The sequence below is a fragment of the Miscanthus floridulus genome, chromosome 6 (genome assembly GCF_019320115.1).
Source record: "Miscanthus floridulus cultivar M001 chromosome 6, ASM1932011v1, whole genome shotgun sequence".
In the NCBI taxonomy this organism is placed as follows: domain Eukaryota; kingdom Viridiplantae; phylum Streptophyta; class Magnoliopsida; order Poales; family Poaceae; genus Miscanthus; species Miscanthus floridulus.
In genome coordinates this window covers 37,840,025-37,860,016 of record NC_089585.1, presented here as the reverse complement: position 1 = coordinate 37,860,016, position 19,992 = coordinate 37,840,025, and the positions used below count along the sequence as shown (strand labels likewise).

At 44.2% G+C, this 19,992-nt stretch overlaps 1 pseudogene; it reads left to right on the top strand.

The window, feature by feature from the left end:
- LOC136455946 (probable glutamate carboxypeptidase LAMP1) lies at positions 1 to 5,739 on the top strand (annotated as a pseudogene).
- Positions 5,740 to 19,992: the final 14,253 nt, after the last annotated feature.

Genomic DNA, 19,992 nt, shown 5'->3' with positions numbered 1-19,992 from the left:
AGCAACAGTCCAGCGGAGTGAATTCCTGTCCGGCGTGCGCGGAGTGGACAGCACCCGCCGCTCTACCTGCCTAGCCGCCGCTCGCCACAGCAGAGCACACCACCCACCAGCTCCGGCGCCATGTCCCGCCCCGACACGGCCTCGCTCCTCGCCCCCTCGCCGCCGCTGGCAAAACCCCACCCGCGCGGCCGTTTCCTCTGCCTCTTCTCCATGCTCGCCGTCCTCGGCGCCTCCCTCGCGGTGCTCCTCTTCTGCGCCCAACCCGGTCCCGAACTACGAGGCGCTCTACCTCTCCCTCGGATCCAACGACACCGCCGCCTCGCACCTACGAGCGCTCACTCTACACCCGCACGTCGCGGGGACCAAGGCCAACGCCCTCACCGCCCGCTACGTGCTCGACGCGCTCTCCTTCCCCGCCCACATCACGCCTTACTCCGTCCTCCTCTCCTACCCCGTCCACCGCTCCCTCTCCCTTTCGGCGCCAGGCCGCGGCGTCGTCACTTCCTTCTCCCTGAAGCAGGAGACCTACCCCAACGACCCCTACGCAGCCGCCGCGGCGGAGACCATCCCGACGTTCTACGCCTACGCGGCCTCCGGGTCGGTCTCCGCGGAGGCCGTGTACGCCAACTACGGCCGCGAGGAGGACTTACCTCGCCTCCCGCGGCGTGGACGTCGCGGGTAAGGTCGCGCTCGCGCGGTACGGGAGGATCCACTGCGAGGACATCGCGCACAACGCGCGCGCCGCCGGCGCCGCGGCCGCGGCTGTGTACACTGACCCGCTGGAGTACGGCGGCGCACCCGGTGAGCGGTGTTTCCCCTACTCGCGGTGGCTGCCGCTCAGCGGCGTGCAGGTGGGGAGCCTGTTCCGGGGCGTGGGCGACCCGACGACGCTGAAGTGGGCGTCGTCCGAGGGCTGCGAGCGCGTCAGCGTGGAGGAGGCCATGAACACCGATGACATGCCGCTCATCCCGGCGCTGCCGGTGTCGGCTCAGGACGCGATGGAGATACACAGAGCCATGGGCGGGGCCGTGGCGCCGGCGGACTGGCAGGGCCGAGAGGGCAGCCCCGTGTACCGCCAGTTTTGAACCTAACGTATCTGGTTTGTACAATTCGATTCGAGGCACCTCCGTCTTTTCGGTTCATTGCCTTGGGGCTTGACGCTATTGTTTTGGATTTTGCAGGGGAATGATAGGGCAGCCTGTTCGCTAGGTCCTATTTGGCTTATAAGCCATGGCTTATCAGCCAACGAACAGTATTTTTCTCTCACACCAAATCAGCCAACTTTCAGTCATGACTTATAAGCCAAACCAACCCAAACGAACAGGGCAACGATGGCAACGATTGAGAATGTCTTTGCCATTATCGAAGGCGCCGAAGAGCCCGATAGGTAACTAATTCCTTTTTTTTATCTTGTTATTATTAGGTAACAAATTCTTGGTGGAATGTGACGTTGCATCTTTCTGTTTTGTCAAACCTGTGAAGTTCACGCAGCATACTTGGGCAGTTGAGAGCACTACTTTTGTAGTGCTGTCGTTGACCTTATATACTAGATTATAGAAGGTTAAAGAGGGGACTCTAAATTTAGGTGTCATTTGGATCTACGAACTTTGAAAATGTATTTCTGAGTCTGTAAAAGTGATATGAAATTGTAAAATGGTACATGGTAAGTCTATTTGTGGACCATAGCGACCATTGCGGTGCATAACTTAACAAATTTAGAGACTAGAAATGTATTTTCAAAGTTTATGAACCTACTAAGTGGCATCCTTGACAAGTTTGTGGACTGCTCATGCATTTTAACTCGTTGTTATACAAATATAAAAAATGGAAGTATCTGATAAGGAATTATAGAAGAGAAAAGAAAGCTAATAAGGAATTTATTATATATAGAAGAAAAAAAGGTGTCCTATCAAGGTGTGCACGGCATGGACGCGTGGTACTACAAAATTCTATAATCATGTATACTCCTTAATTTTTTAAACCTGTTAGCATATCCTATAGAGGATAGGGTCCACTTGCAGATCGGAAAGTTCTGCAGGTACATCATTATTTTGGAAAAGACATATACTATGTCATTCAACCACTCCGACTTTTCATACATGTTCAGGTTGGCTTGGGATGACCATTTGTTGGCCTTCCTTGTAATGTACAGTAGCTATGAAAATCTTTGCTTCAAGAGAAAAAAAATAGCTAAGCACAATTAAGAACCAGATGCATAAGGTCAAGCTCTTTTATTCTTTTAATTTATTGGAAACTCTTTCACTGAAGGCTCATTTTAGATGGGTAGCTCTTGTAGTATCTCTCAGCCTCTCATGACTGTAAAAGGATTTCCTTGAAAGCAAACTTTTTTTTAACAAACAAAAACAAACAATTAGACTCAGTCCTAGCCTCCGAGGTACTCAGAGTTTAAACAAATATTGAGGAGTATCAATCTGCTTATCTGCATATAGGCGTTCGCACAATTTAACCACACTGAATATTTTTTTTTTTGAAGGGCGGGCCTGGTGCAAGCGGTAGAGTCTTACCGCCTGTGACCAGAAGGTCCCGGGTTTGAGTCGTGGTCTCCTCGCATTGCACAAGCGAGGGTAAGGCTTGCCACTGACACCCTTCCCTAGACCCCGCACAGAGCGGGAGCTCTCTGCACTAGGTATGCCCTTTTCTGCCAAATATGTGACTGAACTGAGAATTTTTAACATTCTGTGATCCAGATATGTCATTCTTGGTAACCATCATGATGTTTGGACGTTTGGTGCATCCGATCCCAACAGTGGAACAACAGCTATGATTGAGGTAGTCATTAGTTACAAAATGTCTTCGGTATACTTTAGTACGCTTTGTTTTTGTTTACCTACTATGCCAGAATACTGATTACAGTAGTTTAGAGCAGGTACTAGCCATGTCCTTGTTTAATACCTAGCGCTAGGTGTCTTGCCTAGGTCTTCATTTGTTGCTGGGGCTTTAACCCCTCCCCTTCTGTTTTTGAGGAAATCTGTGGCCCAGGTCTTCTGGCCGTGTCTTGTACATAAAACTGCTTCCTCTTAATTAAAAGGCAGAACTCCTGCCATGTTCGTTTTTTTTAAAAGGCCATGTTCTCTGAATAGTTAGCTGAAGTGACTGAACCTTAGTTCCATTTCATGTTTCTATGCCTGACCTCAATATTGTACTGTACAGATACACAATCTGCTACTTATCTGGCTCATAACATGTTATTTCACTCTTTGTCCATCTAGTTAGCTCAAAGGTTTTCAATGCTGCAAAAGCAAGGGTGGAGACCTCGAAGAACCATTATCTTCTGTAGTTGGGATGCGGAAGAATACGGACTGGTGTGTTTCTATCTCTGAACCACTCTTGTCCGTCTTTAAAACAGCAAGATTGATCACATTTGCATTTAATTTACTCAGACAGGATCTACTGAATGGGTTGAAGAAAACCGGGAGATGTTATATTCTAGAGCTGTTGCTTATCTGAATATTGACGTTTCAGTCGTTGGTCCAGGATTCCTGCCTTCTACTACTCCCCAACTCGACGAGTTACTTCAGCAAGTAACTAAAGTGGTATGTCCGTCCTACCTGAAACTAGTGATAATAGCATACCCAGGAAGAGGGAAAACATGATACTATAGTTAACTTTGTTTGCTTTTGGTCTCCATGTTAGTAGTCAACAATATGAATATAGTATTTTCCTTGTTAAGATGCCCAAAATTTTAACTGCTCTTTGTCAAATTGTGAAGGTTCAAGATCCGGATAATTCATCTCAGACTGTGTATGATTCATGGATTAAATCGAGCATTCCTCCCCAGGTGAGTTGTTGCAACTTGCTTATCCAACAGTCTACCCTCTATGTAGTGCTGAGGACCCATTTAGTTGTCACTATTATATAGTGATTGCATTGTTATCAAGCTACAAGTTCCTTTGAGTGTCAGTTCCATCCCTCAAGAATTATGTGGTTTCAGGAGGGGAAACCACTTTTACTTCCTGACAAATTATATAACATTACTCACTATTCACTACGTATCTCCTGCATTAAGGTTCTAAGACTAGGTGATGGAGGATCAGACTATTCAGCATTCGTCCAACATGTTGGTATTCCTTCGATGAATATAATTTTTGGTGAAGGTAATGCCCCTGCTATTTGCTATTTGCTTGCTCAGTGACTCTTGTATTTTTCAATGAACTTTCCTGGGCACTTTTGCTTTTGTAGGACCAGGATATCCGGTTTACCACTCCTTATATGATGACTACATATGGATGGCAAAATTCGGAGATCCTGGGTTCCGTAGGCATGTGGCAGGTCTGCTCAATGATACTGTTTTTGTGCAGAATATTAGTTGAGGTGTTATCTGCGCCACTACGACACGATAAACCAAGATTCTTCATCTTGCAGCTGCTAGCATATGGGGAATGATGGCTTTGAGGTTGGCAAATGAAGAGATCCTACCCTTCAATTACATGTCCTATGCAATTGAGCTTGAGGTAAGACAGTCTCCAGTGTTCACAAAATGCTGCTTCTGACCTTCTGTAGGCCAGTAGAGCCACTCAGACACAGGGGACAGAGGAAAATTAACATAGATGTCCTTGTTGCTATGGAAACATGACGAAGCCCTAAATTTCTTCCGGTGGCAGGAATACACAAAGACGGTAGAGAATGAAGTGAAGGGAACAACTGTCACTTGTTCCCCACTGTACAACTCAATCAGAACTCTCAGAGCGGCAGCTACCAAAGTGAATAGCGAACAAAAGGTACTTTCACTTGAGAATTGCTGCTCGAGTTATGCAGAACTTACAGTCTACCATACTGCGTTTTGTGCACTGTGATGACTAAGAGACATGGGCACTTTCAGGAACTTAAAAAGCAACTCTTGAGCAAGCAGCTGAACAAGGATTCACTGAAAATCCGACAGCTCAATGACCGGCTTATGCAGACCGAGCGAGCATTCACTAGCAGGGAAGGCATCTTCAAGCTAGAATGGTTTAAGCATCTGGTGAGCAGATACTCATGCGCAAAGCACTCACCTTCCTCTCTGGAAATTGCATAAGGCTCGTACACACGGCTTATAGTTATACTAACAGTAAGTGTTCCCATCCATAGGTGTATGGACCTTCAGATCAGAATGACTGGGATACTGCAATCTATCCCGGTATAGCCAATGCAATAGCCAGCGCTCGGAGCAGCAACACTTCGGAGTCGTGGAAGTTTGTACAGCATGAGGTCTACAGAGTGGCCAGGGCCGTGACACAAGCATCTGCTATACTGAGTGGTCGTCTGACATGATAGGATTCAAACCATCTTCGTTAAGAAAAGGAGATTGGAATCATCTATTAAAAAAACAATCCGACAATAGAACTGCTGATTATATTAAAAAGTAGTTTCCTGGGTTGAGTCTACAACCGAGCAACAATAACCTTAAGGGCCCGTTCGGTTCCGGGGAATGAGGTCCCGGAACTGTTTCGGCCAGGAATACCTATTTAATTTGTATGTAACAGAGTTGAGCAGGATTCGTTCCGGGGCGGAAATGACTCAAACAAACGAACCCTAAAAGGGTCAAGCAGCAGCATCAGTAATGTAACACCCTAGGTGTTAGGCTGGTATAATTGCACATTGCATTAGCATAAGCATCAAGCATTCCTATATGAGCTTTCACATATGAAACATGTGAAATATGACCTGTTATTTTATGTTTTTCCTATGGGTATGCTTATGATCATGTGTGATTGAGTGCAAGTGGTTGATGTTGGTCATTAAAATACCTTAGCTACACTTAAGATACTTAATGGAACAATGTTCATGTGGATCACTTTACCTAATTAAGCTCCTAAGTGATGATATGCTAAGTTTGACCTAGGATTTACATGTGATCAATGTATGAGATGATTGTGGAACTTTAGGAATGCTTCAAACATGTTTAGAATGTCATTAGGAACCACTTTGGTATTCATAACTAAGGCTAGTTTGATCTCTAAGTCATCCCTATAGTGTTAAGTACCCATTTTATGTGGTATGTTTGACTGGAGTTGAGCTGCATTTTAGAAACTTTGCATGGATGTGCACCCTAAAACAAAGTTGTAGTACCAGAGTAGTGTGACAACTTTTATTTTTGGGTCATAGGCTAATTCAGCTCCTAATATGCTTGAATTTGGATCACAAAAATCATTGAAATGTTGTTTTTCAAACTTAGAAAATTTTCTAAGTTATAACTGAGTTTATAGTTTGACGTGGCTGACTTTGGGTTGATGTAACTCTTAATCCTTTGCGAATTAGCTGATGCTTTTTAAAGAAAAAATGTAGCTCTACAACTTTGTTTTAAGGGGATTTTGCTAACTCGCCACCGATTAGGATTTAGGAGGGGGTGGGGGAGAAATACCTCTGTCAGTCGATGTTGCTGGCTCTGATGACCGTCGTGTCCACGCCGTCATGGCCGACCGGCGTCAGGCTGCTCGCACCAAGTGGAGGCCGTACGCCGGCGTTGCCCCCACTCGTCAGGCCGTCGCGGACACCTCAACCCCATGCGTCCTTTGGTTCAGTTGTTGCCTTCATTCGCATCTCATCGCCTCGCCAGTGCACGCAGAAGCCAAGCGCCATGCCTCCGCCATTGCTGTCGAGCGCGTCGCGGTCGCCTAGCTCCCTCGCCACCGCGCCATTGTCGCCTCCAGCTAGCAAGTAGACTCACCATCTTCCTCTCTACCTGTTTGACTTAGTCGCTGGGCCAGACGAGCTACAGTGAGGGCTAATTTTGCCATTCTCGCCTCGTCGGAGTTCGCTGTCTTCTTGGTTGTCGTCACGGCGAGCTCGTCGCCGCTCCGCTCCCTTCCCCATTCTCTTTCCTGCTTCATGTTAGCACTAGCTTAGGATGTTATCTAGCCTCGGTGATGACCTCACGGTGAGACGTAGCTTCGCCGACATTGAACACGACGGACAGCGCCGTCGTGCTCTCGCCACCGCACCGCCGTGCACGCGGGCAACCTCGTCGGTGCCTCCACCCTAACCCTAGAAAGCCTAGGTAGGTCCGCGTAGTCACCGTGGTGCTGTAGCGCCTCTCGCCTGGACTTGCCATGGCCGGAGATGGCCGGCGCACCGCTGTGCCGCCATGGCCGGCGACGAGCTGTCTCCGGTGCACCTCAGCTCCAACCACCTACACGTATAGATGCGGGAGGGTGTGAGGAGCATCACGGTGGGGTTGGTTTCGCCGGAGGGTTCGCCATCGATGAGCTACCGCCGGTCGATCGCCGTTCCCTGCCCTGGTTTGACTGACTAGTGGGGTCCACTGATCACTGGGCCCCGCGTGTTAGTGTCTGTAGTTCTAGGTTTTGTTATTTCTTTTTTAGATTTTCGTGCTAACTTTGGAAAATGATATATAGGGCTAGGAGTATCCTATTTGAGTGAACCAAATGTTGTTGAGTTCCTCATGAAGTGTAGTATTTGATAAAAATATGAAATGCACTAATTATTGTATTTTTCTAGGAGAATCAAATAGAGTTTGATAAATGTTTTTAAATGGTTTCGATCTTGTAAAATCTATAACTTGAGCTAGGAAAATGCTAAAAATGTGATTCCAATTTTGTTAGTCTTGTATTGTCATGTACTACCTAGGAAATTTTTTTTGCACTGTGATCTTGCTGGAAATAGGAGTTTGCTATTTATCTTAAATAAATGCTAGATTCTTGTGCTATTTTTATGGTAAAAATATGTATCCTTTAAGCATAAAACTTTTTGTACAGTGTTCTTATGCTGTGATTAAGCTAAGAAAAATATGAATACTATTGTTTGACACCTTTTAATAGGATTTCCTATTTATGCTATTTTAAGCTCTGCTAGCTTGTTATTTTCGTGTAGGATGTTATACTTGTTCAAATGCTGTGAAATTTATACAGTGGACTATTAGGAACATTTATAAGCTACTGTAATTTTTATGGAATTTTCTGTATATTTTGGCTATGTGTTTATTATTTAACCTAATTATCTAAATAAATTAATAAAAGCTTGAAAAGAATTTATTTAGGAATGACCAATATGTTTTCTAGTGTTCATTTGATGTATGTTAACTATTGGTAACATTGGTAGTGCTCAAAGTACCATTCTTGTATGTAGTGAAATATTATTTTCACTATAATTCACTTATAGTGAATTTCTGGACAGATTTTAGAGTTAAGCAAATTACATGGTGAAGATGTGGTTTGCTATGAATCTTGTCTATAACAAAGTTGTAGATACCTCACTTAACTAGCTTGTGTTAAATTTTCATGGTATTTGTCCAAATAGTTTGTGATTTATGACTGTTCAAAGTTAGTCTTCAGAACTTGTAGTTCTCTGGAATTTTAGGACCAGATTTGATAAATGTGCCTGTTTGACCTTGTTAACTTGGGAATTATGCTGAGATGTTTAAATATGAATTGTAGACAATTTCATAAGCTTTCCAGATTGTTTTGTTTCATGTCTTTTGGATTAGTACAACTCCATTTATGAGTTAAACTAGCAGCTGCTGTTTGCAGCCTTGAATATGTGAATGCAGTGAAGGACTTGATTGCTTTATATGAGTTGATGTGATGATTTAGAGGCTTAGGCTAATTAAGATAAATTGTTAGTTACAGGTGCTAGACCTCTTACTGAAGATGAACAACTTTATCTTAGGTTGTTAGAGTTTGGTGAGTGGGTAGTTCTTGCTTTCATGAAAAGATATGCATATACTCAGTAAAATAAATATTAATCTTGAATCATTATGTCATTCATGTGGCCGTCTTAAAATGGCTGTACATTTCATCATCACCTTCCATCGCTTTTGCATGCATGACTCTTATGCTATGCATATGCATGCAATATGTGTTCCGGAGGGAGTCACGCTTCTGGAATTCGAGCAAAGCCTTCCGGAGGAGCAGCAACAAGCTCAGGAGCTGGAGGTGCAGGCCCCAGAAGAAGGAGCCAACGAAGAAGTCCTTGAGTGTCCCGATCACCAACCTTCCTCATTTCTGAAAGGCAAGCCCCGGAGCATTCTAAGTCTCCTATGTTTTGAAAATGTTACTTTGAGTATCTTATATGTTTGATGCATTAAGTGATAGGAATTGGATGCAAGCACTTATTGCATATCTATCTATTTCTTGTCCAGTAAACGTACCCTGAATCCTATTTAGGTCCAGGAGCGAATCAAAGCTTAGCCACGCTTAGACCGGTAAAGTCAGGTGATTTCCTGTCACCTGCAAGATAGGATGATGTCTGTTCATGGTTGGCTATATTTGCTACCGTAGAAATAACCATGTGTTAATAATGAATGGAGATCGGGCGGGATGTCGATAGTGAAACAACAAGGCAAGGAAGTCTTGGGTGTGGATCTATCCCTGTCTGTGTCAGTTAAGAACCGATTCGTTGTACGTTCTCATGTCATGTTGAACGCATGCCTATCACTTAGTTGGCCAGATAATTCGTTCCGACCGCGAAGCCGAGTAGCTCAACTCAGGCCGAAAGCCGAGAAGTGAAAGTGCGCACTCTGGCGGTAGTAAGGATGTGCGGGGAGCCATTGGCGTAAGTCCAAAAGGAGAGATTAGAGATTGACTTCCTGGCAGAGTGGACTCCCTAAGAGTGTGTCGCTGCGCGGACCCACAAATTTGTTCCTGAGTTGTACCAAAAGTGACCCGAGGCAACCACTGATCAGGTTGATTGGGTTTGTGTTAGGAATAATTCCCTAGCTGGGTAGGAATCGATTCGAATCGCCGTCTCTTCTGGATAGTGAGAACTTGACTGAGCAGCGGCAACATAGAGACACTTAATTGAACTTGATAGTTAAAATGATGATGATGTTACAGCATTATACCGGATATGGTTACTAATGTTTGGAGTTTAATCAAGTGCTTGCTCTAGTACATATGCTAATCTAGATGACAGGTTAATATTGATAACTTGCTGCTTAACTAATAATTTAAATTATGCTCTTGTATCATTAAAGCTTTTATGCAAAATGGTTGTCAAGCGAGATCCACTGATAAAGCCTTGCATACTCCTTGATGTCATTTATTTTTGGTTTACGACGGGTAAGTCTAGTTGAGTACATTCCCATACTCAGGGTTTATTCCCTCTTGTTGCAGATGACGTGCTTTATAACGGCTACTGCAAGTATTGTCTCCACCCTGCTGGGGATGAAGACTAGATCATGGGCATGATCTTCTATGTTATCTTATCATGTTGCTTTTGTTGGATATGACTATGGAACTGGCTTGTATTTGAACTAAGTGTGTGTGATGGTCTCAAATTACTTTGCTTCTGCTATTTGTGAACTCGTATTGTAATAACTATGTGAACTCTGATGTATGAGATACTTGTGAACTACTTGTGAAATGGATGTAACATATGGCTTGTTATGTTGAATCACTACAATCTTAGTTGTATGCAAGTTGGTATGAAATCCTTCGTGGTTTTAGTTGACTACCGGGGTTATATGGGTTCAAGTATGACAGTTTGATCACTCCGATGATTGCTTTCATACTTGCGCTCTTATAAATTGGTCGGTTCTGTTACAAACAACTAACTAAGCTAACAGCTATATGCAACTAACCATGGTGGCCGAATGGATTGAGGCCTCAACACATGCCAAACAACATCATCTCTTCATAGCTCTATACCATTTCTCTCAACAACTTATGTGTACAACCACGACCACGCCATAAGGACCAACCACCCCTAGTCGTTTATCATGTTGTACCACTATCACCGTTGTCAAGGCGATAAGCCATCTTCACTGCTCACGCCGTTATTACCAACAGAGGCAACGATGTCCCACACCGCTCTAGTCATTTTGATGTAAGACTAGATGTCGTAGTTCGCTGCAAGCTATATAGGTAGCTACCATGCCATCAGTAGAACAACATTTACACCATATCGGCCCAGAATAAGTCATCGTCATGCTCGCGTCGTTGTATGCCCCACACCGCTATGGCCATTGTCGTGCAAGACTAGATATTGTAGTTCGTTGCAAGCCATGTAGCTATCATGCTATCAGCAGGACAACATTTACAGCATATAGGCCTAGAGAATAATCATGCCATGCTAATTAATAATCCTTCGGGTAATTTGATCCCGGATGGACACAAAGATGATATAATTATGGCAAGGTATACTATTGCGATGGATTACGCATGACAGTAATTAGCATGCTACTTGTTAGATATTGTTAGATATTATGGGCTTGGCCCATTTATTTAATATCTCTATTAAACTCTATGGTCCGTACATGTACATTAATGGTTTTGTACCATATGGAAATTTAATCGAGAGACGACTCTACTTAAATACTTGATCATTGATCGATCTATTTGAGAAGTAAAAGTGGGTCACCTGGATGCCACACACGCGCGCGCGTGCGCCGCCGCCGCCGCCGCCCGGCCCGGCCCGAGCCCGTGCGCGTGGGCGTGGCGTGGCGTGGCGAGGCAGGCAGGCAGGCGGCGAGCGAGCGGACGGGCGGGCGAGGCCTTTATTTTTGAAACTGACGAATTGATTGGAGGAGTTTCTGGTAACTCCCGTGACTCCTGGCTCTTCGTCTCCGTCTCTTCCACCGCAGAAGGGAGGTGTGACCCCTCGGTGCCGTCGGCTTCTCGTCTTCTGGCCTCTGCCTATAAAACAAATCCTCCCCTCTCGGTTAAGCTCTCTTGGCAAAGTACACCACCCTCCAGCAGCACAAGTTCTTCCCGTTCCACCTCCGGCGAGCACCAGAGATGGAAGAGTAGGCCTCCGGAACGCGTCTCCGTCGTGGGCTTCACCTGCTCGGGTGAAGACGGGCGATTACGTTTTTGGGGAGTGTCGGTGGTGGCACGACTACTCGCTGGTCAACCTGTAGCGGTGCTTCTTCACGGCGTCCTTTTCTGCACTGCATCGAACGGGACGACTACAACAGCAAAGCACCACCATGACTTTTCCTGGTGCGAGCGGCTCCGCCGCAGGGTATAATCTTCTTCACCCTTTTCTGAGTTTCATTATCGATATCATGATGTTCCTAGGCAATACTGCTTTCATGTTCAGCATGCTCTGTTTGATTGATTTGGATGATTATGCTAGTACTGGTTTTCTGGTTCCTTTTAATTTTGTGATTATCATGATCTTGATATTTGAGAACACATCTTTTATATTTGTGATCATGTCTGTGATGTTTCAGCTATGTAAAACAATGTTTCACATATATTTCGGCTCTATAATTTGTCTTATTATCATGTTAACATTTGTCATGAAGTGTTTCTGTCTTGTTATTCATGACTTCACTCTCCTTTTTATTGCGTTATTTTTATGGATTAAAATAAATATGAAAATGCCTTATTGTTCAACAATCCAAAAACGTAATTTCAGGCCATTTTCATCTGTTGGCTTTGCGGGCATGCTAAAGCCTACGCCGTTTGAGGGCACTCACTACAAGAGGTGGCGTGAGAAAGCCCTTCTGTGGTTGTCGGCCATGCGCTGTGGTCATGTGCTCAATGAGCAGTCTGCTACTGTGAGATCCGATGAGGATGAGCAGGCTTGGGGACATGCTGAGACCATGTGCAAGGCTGCACTGTTGAGCATCATCAATGATTCTCTGGTTGATGCCTATATACCACTCCCGACTGGCAGAGCTGTGTGGGAAGCCCTTGAGGCCCGGTACGGTCTTTCCGACGCCGGTTCTGAGCTGTACATCATGGAGCAGTTCCATGACTACAAGATGGTGGATAACCGTCCTATAGTCGAACAGGCTCATGAGATACAGGGACTGGTGAAGGAATTGGAGCTGTACGGCTGTCCTCTCCCTGACAGGTTCGTGGCAGGTTGCATTATTGCTAAGCTGCCACCTTCCTGGACTGATTTTGCTACTACCTTGAAACACAAGAGGCAGCAGTTTAGCATTGCTGAACTTGTTGGCACTCTTGATGTTGAGGACAAGGCAAGAGCAAAGGATGTTAAGGGAAAGAGCAAGGGCGGGAATGGTGAGGCGACTACTAGTGCACATGTGGTGCAAAAGTTTCGTCCTAAGCCACAAAAGAAGAAGCCCCAGCAGGAGCTTAAGCAGAAATCCACTACCTTCTTCAAGAAAGGTAATATTAAGAAGATGGGATTAGACAAGGCAAAGATGAACTGCTTCACTTGTGGGAACACTGGGCACTTTTCTAGAGAGTGTCCTGAGGCTAAGTGGAAGCCCCCACCAAAGGCGAAGACAGTCAACACCATTGAGACTGATGCAGACGCTGCTGGGTATGGTAATTTATCTGCATTTACAGTTTGTTCCTCACCTGATTGGTGGGTTGATACAGGTGCAAATATACATGTGTGTGCTGATAAGTCCTTGTTTTCTTTTTACCAGGTCAGGAGGAGTGGAGCCTTGCTGATGGGGAATGGCGCGCGTGCTGGTGTTCATGGTGTTGGTACGGTGGATCTGAAGCTTACTTCGGGGAAGACCGTGCAACTCAAGAACGTGCATCATGTCCCCTCAATAAGGAAAAATCTTATTAGTGGCTCTCTGCTATGTCAAGACGGTTTTAAACTTGTGTTTGAGTCGAATAAATGTGTTATGTCAAAGTATGGAACCTTTGTTGGAAAAGGCTATGAGAGCGGAGGCTTGTTCCGCTTGTCTTTGGTTGATACTTTACCTCTTGCAGTGAATAATGTCGTTAATAACGTTAATGTTGAGATGAATGTTTGGCATTCTCGATTATGTCATGTTAATCTTGGTTGCATGTCCCGCTTAGCTGGTTTGAATTTAATTCCTAAATTTGACGTTGCCAAAAGCTCCAAATGTCATACATGCGTTGAGGCAAAACAACCTCGCAAGCCTCACAAGGCAGCTGTGGCGAGAGAGTTGGCACCACTTGATCTCATCCATTCCGATATTTGTAAAATGAACGGAATTTTGACAAAAGGTGGTAAGAGATACTTCATAACGTTCATAGATGATTGCACTCGATATTGCTATGTGTACCTAATTAAAACAAAAGATGAGGCATTACATTATTTTAAAACCTTTAAAGCCGAGGCTGAGAATCAACTTGAAAAGCATATCAAACGGTTGCGGTCCGATCACGGGGGAGAATATTTCTCTAATGAATTTTCTGAGTTTTGCGCGGTGCACGGTATAATTCATGAGAGGACACCTCCATACTCACCACAATCCAATGGGATTGCTGAAAGAAAGAACCGCACTCTAACTGACTTGGTGAATGCCATGTTGGAGACAGCTGGTTTATCTAAGGAATGGTGGGGTGAGGCAATTTTAACTGCGAATCATGTCCTAAATAGAGTGCCCACAAAGAACAAAGAAATCACTCCATTTGAGGATTGGGAGAAAAAGAGATTAAATATTTCTTATCTTCGCGTTTGGGGTTGTTTGGCCAAAGTGAATGTGCCAATAAACAAAAAGCGAAAGCTTGGACCAAAAACTGTAGATTGTGTTTTCTTAGGCTATGCCATTAATAGTGTGGGCTATCGTTTTTTAATAATAAATTCTAGTGCTCCTGATATGGCTGTTGGAACGGTCATGGAGTCTAGAGATGCCACATTCTTTGAGAATGAATTTCCAATGAAAATAGGTGCATCTAGAATGTCTAGTCATGATTCTATTCCTGAACTTCATGAATCAAATATACACGCTGATGATAACACTCATGAGCTTGAGCAAAATCCTGAGGAGGATGATAATACTGTCACTCGAAGGAGTAAGAGGCAAAGAGTTGCAAAATCCTTTGGAGAAGACTTTATTATATATCTCGTGGATGACACTCCCACAACCATTTCTGAGGCATACTCTTCTCCTGATTCTGACATGTGGAAGGAGGCAGTGCAAAGTGAGATGGACTCCATTATGTCCAATGGGACGTGGGAAGTGGTTGATCGTCCATTTGGTTGCAAACCTATGGGCTGTAAATGGGTGTTTAAAAAGAAGCTGAGGCCTGATGGTACAATTGAGAAGTACAAAGCTAGGCTTGTTGCTAAGGGTTATACACAGAAGGAAGGTGAAGATTACTTTGATACTTACTCACCTGTTGCTCGATTGACGACCATTCGTGTGTTGCTATCCCTGGCTGCCTCACATGGTCTTTTCATTCATCAGATGGATGTTAAGACAGCCTTCCTAAATGGAGAGCTTGAGGAAGAGATCTACATGGATCAGCCTGATGGGTTTATTGCAAATGGTCAAGAGGGTAAAGTTTGTAAGTTATTGAAGTCCCTGTACGGCCTAAAGCAAGCCCCCAAGCAGTGGCATGAGAAGTTTGATAAAACTTTAACATCAGCCGGCTTTGTTGTGAATGAAGCTGATAAATGTGTATATTATCGGTTTGGTGGTGGTGATGGTGTGATACTATGCTTATATGTGGATGATATATTAATATTTGGCAACAATCTAAATGTGATTAAAGAAGTAAAAGATTTTCTGTCGAGTAACTTTGAGATGAAAGACTTGGGAGAGGCTGATGTTATTCTCAACATTAAGCTTTCAAGGGAGGAAGGAAATGGTGGGGTAACTCTTATGCAGTCTCACTATGTGGAAAAGGTCTTGAACCGATTTGGGTACAATGAGTGTACGCCTGCTCCTACTCCGTACGATCCAAGTATTCATTTGAGGAAGAATCACAGAATTGCAAGAGACCAATTGAGATATTCACAGATAATTGGTTCTCTTATGTACCTAGCTAGCGCAACTAGGCCTGATATCTCGTTCGCTGTAAGCAAACTGAGCCGGTTTGTGTCAAATCCGGGAGATACTCACTTGAATGCTCTTGAGAGAGTGCTGCGCTATTTGAAAGGGACAATGAGTTACAGCATTCACTTTTCCGGGTATCCGAGGGTACTAGAGGGTTATTGTGATGCTAATTGGATTTCTGATGCGGATCAGCTGTATGCCACGAGTGGATACGTGTTTCTACTTGGAGGTGGCGCTGTTTCTTGGAAGTCTTGCAAGCAGACTATCTTAACGAAGTCTACAATGGAAGCAGAACTGACCGCATTGGATACCGCTAGTGCTGAGGCAGAGTGGCTCCGTGATCTCCTGATGGATTTGCCGATTGTTGAGAAACCAATCCCGGCAATTTCCATGAACTGTGATAATCAAACTGTGATCACTAAGGTAAACAGTTCTAAGGATAACATGAAGTCCACAAAGCATGTGAAGAGACGTTTGAAGAATGTCAGAAAACTGAGAAACTCCGGAGTAATTGCATTGGACTATGTCCATACATCAAATAATCTGGCAGATCAATTCACTAAGGGTCTATCATGCAATGTGATAGAAGGTGCGTCGAGGGAACTGGGTTTGAGACCCACATAGAGCCATCAACAGTGGTAACCTATCCTATGTGATCGGAGATCCCGTGAATTAGGATGGCGAAACAAGCTGTTGATTGACTGAGGGAGAGACCCCTTAGATTATAGCTCAGTTCGTTGGAGATGCACCGTCTCTCCAATACTGTTAGGCAGGATGTTTAAATTCTTAATGTGATCCGAGCGGCTTGGTATAGCGGGGATGTTGTCCTACAGAACATCCTATAAGGAACACACCTATATGAGCTCGATTGCTAGTCACAATCTATGAGATGTGGGTAATCTCTAGATGCTCATGAAAAGGCCTCGAAGTGTGACTTATATGCTTCAAAACAGAGGGAAGGCACTTGGCAGCCTAGTATCAGTTAAGAGGTTATGTGAAACTCATCTCGCACAAAACTGTCAATTCAAGGTTCTGTCCATTGTTCAGTTGTGGATGAGTGTAGCTAGCTTTCTAGATGAATGTTCAACTTAACAGTCTCCATCAAAACACTGGTATATAAAAGGAATGTGGTTCTGAGAATTTCAAACTGCGTACCCTAGAGTTTGGTGGGGATTGTTAGATATTGTTAGATATTATGGGCTTGGCCCATTTATTTAATATCTCTATTAAACTCTATGGTCCGTACATGTACATTAATGGTTTTGTACCATATGGGAATTTAATCGAGAGACGACTCTACTTAAATACTTGATCATTGATCGATCTATTTGAGAAGTAAAAGTGGGTCACCTGGATGCCACACGCGCGCGCGCGCGCGCGCGCCGCCGCCGCCGCCCGGCCCGGCCCGAGCCCGTGCGCGTGGGCGTGGGCGTGGGCGTGGGCGTGGCGTGGCGTGGCGAGGCGAGGCAGGCGGGCGGCGGCGAGCGAGCGGACGGGCGGGCGAGGCCTTTGAGGAGTTTCTGGTAACTCCCGTGACTCCTGGCTCTCCGTCTCCGTCTCTTCCACCGCAGAAGGGAGGTGTGACCCCTCGGTGCCGTCGGCTTCTCGTCTTCTGGCCTCTGCCTATAAAACAAATCCTCCCCTCTCGGTTAAGCTCTCTTGGCAAAGTACACCACCCTCCAGCAGCACAAGTTCTTCCCGTTCCACCTCCGGCGAGCACCAGAGATGGAAGAGTAGGCCTCCGGAACGCGTCTCCGTCGTGGGCTTCACCTGCTCGGGTGAAGACGGGCGATTACGTTTTTGGGGAGTGTCGGTGGTGGCACGACTACTCGCTGGTCAACCTGTAGCGGTGCTTCTTCACGGCGTCCTTTTCTGCACTGCATCGAGCGGGACGACTACAACAGCAAAGCACCACCATGACTTTTCCTGGTGCGAGCGGCTCCGCCGCAGGGTATAATCTTCTTCACCCTTTTCTGAGTTTCATTATCGATATCATGATGTTCCTAGGCAATACTGCTTTCATGTTCAACATGCTCTGTTTGATTGATTTGGATGATTATGCTAGTACTGGTTTTCTGGTTCCTTTTAATTTTGTGATTATCATGATCTTGATATTTGAGAACACATCTTTTATATTTGTGATCATGTCTGTGATGTTTCAGCTATGTAAAACAATGTTTCACATATATTTCGGCTCTATAATTTGTCTTATCATCATGTTAACATTTATCATGAAGTGTTTCTGTCTTGTTATTCATGACTTCACTCTCCTTTTTATTGCGTTATTTTTATGGATTAAAATAAATATGAAAATGTCTTATTGTTCAACACTACTTGTTCAACATCAATGTGCACTCTCATGTTTCGCTGCAAATCAGGGGCATACAGAGTGAGAATTTTACAGCAGCTGGTAATAATAACATCACGAACCATGAACTGAACAGTTAACTACATGGCTAAGCAGCCTAAGCTACATGAACACCCCCTTCCATTTGGATTATATAGTATGTGCAGATATGTCCAAATCAAGTCTGTGGCAGCCCTGTCAAATCTCCTGATAAGATAACCATTGAAAACCAAATTGTGAAATAGTATTGCAGTCAAATTGCATGTTCTTGCTACTCCTTCGGCCGAGCAAGCCAGAGAGAGCTTTTAGGGCACGGAGACGTGAGGAGTAATCACTTATCACAAGTAGCGCCCGAGCTGACTGTCTAGTGGTCAGGATTAAAAATGGCAATGGGTAATTACCCGCTGGGTATGTGTTACCCATACTTTTACCCACGAGAAAATATTTTACCCGCTAATTTATCCATATGCATGCACGGGTAAGAGTTTTTTTTTTCCCATACCCTTACCCATGCGGGTAACCCGTGGGTTATCCTTACCCATGATTCCAAGAACGTTTGCAAAGAAAAATTACATGTTTTAATACCAGGCTCCCAATTTCAACCAAAGCATCACAAATCAATAATAAAATCATCAAACATACGAGCTACATGAACACCTAATCAAATAATCTAATAGATAAATCCATCATTACTGGATAACAAGTGACCAATTTCACATGATTCTAGCATATTGAATCGGGTTCAATTTACCCATGGGTTAACGGGTACGGGCAATGCAGTCCCATACCCTTACCTGCTTTACCCGTTGGGTAAGGCTTTTTTCCCATTATCTTACCCATGGGTAAAAAATATAGCCATATCCTTGCCCTAATGAGGTAATTACTCATCGGGTTTCGGGTAAAAATTACCATCTTTAGTCAGGATCCTTTGTAGGGTCTGCAGCCACAGGTTGTCAGCCTTAATACATACAGCAAAGAAAAGTAGCAGGATTTAGGATCGTATTCACATACTCTCTATTTCTCTAGTCCCCCCCCCCCCCCCCCCCCCAAAAAAAGCATATCTCACTAACTTCTCGAGGAGTCAAACATTTTAAAGTTTGACTAGATTTATAAAAAAATAGATCAACATTTGTAGGTCCAAATAAGTTTTTTTATAAAAATATTTACTCATAATATGGGCAGCAGCGTCGGCTGCGAGTGCCAGAGCCGGCGATGACGATCGGTGTGACGTGTGTGGCAGGGTAAGCCTGATTCCATATTGCCCAGTTGGAGGGGGTGGTGGCCAACGCAGCTATGCACCGGCACATCGATGCTCCTCTGGAAGGGTTTCTGTGGGATGGCAAGGCAGCGACGATGGTGGTGACAGCAGGCTAGGGTTTGGAGTCTTGGCCGGATATTTGTGCTAGGGGTGCTAGGGGATCTTTGGACAAAAGCCTTGGCGACGGTGACGCCCGTGGGCGCCGCTTTTCCTGTTGATGGCGTCGTTTCCCAACACTTTCTTCCATGAGTGAAAGCCTAGGCCATCTTGGACGAGCGACGTTGGTATATCCGTTCTGTTAAAAAAGAGAAAAACTTGCTTCGTAAAGAATTAAACAATTTTAAGTTTAAGTTGTTTTATAGAAAACAGTAGTAATATTTACTACCTCCATCTCAAAAAAATGTACTCAATCTCATTTTTTAAGGAGTCAAAGAATCTTAATTTTAATCAAATATATATATAAAACATTGATGTGTTAAAATGCATGATAAGTATCACTAGATTAATCATGAAATATATTTTCATAATAAATCTAATTGGAGATTCAAATGTAGATAATATATTCTATAAATTTAGTCAAATTTAAGATTCTTTGGCTCCTTGGGAACCAAGATTTACATTATTTTTAGGACGGAGGGAATATATCTTTAAACTGATTTATTATAAAAATATATTTTATAATTTAATCTACTAATACTTATTAAGTATTGTAAATATTAGTAGGCTTTAGTCGACTAAATTCGAAATTGT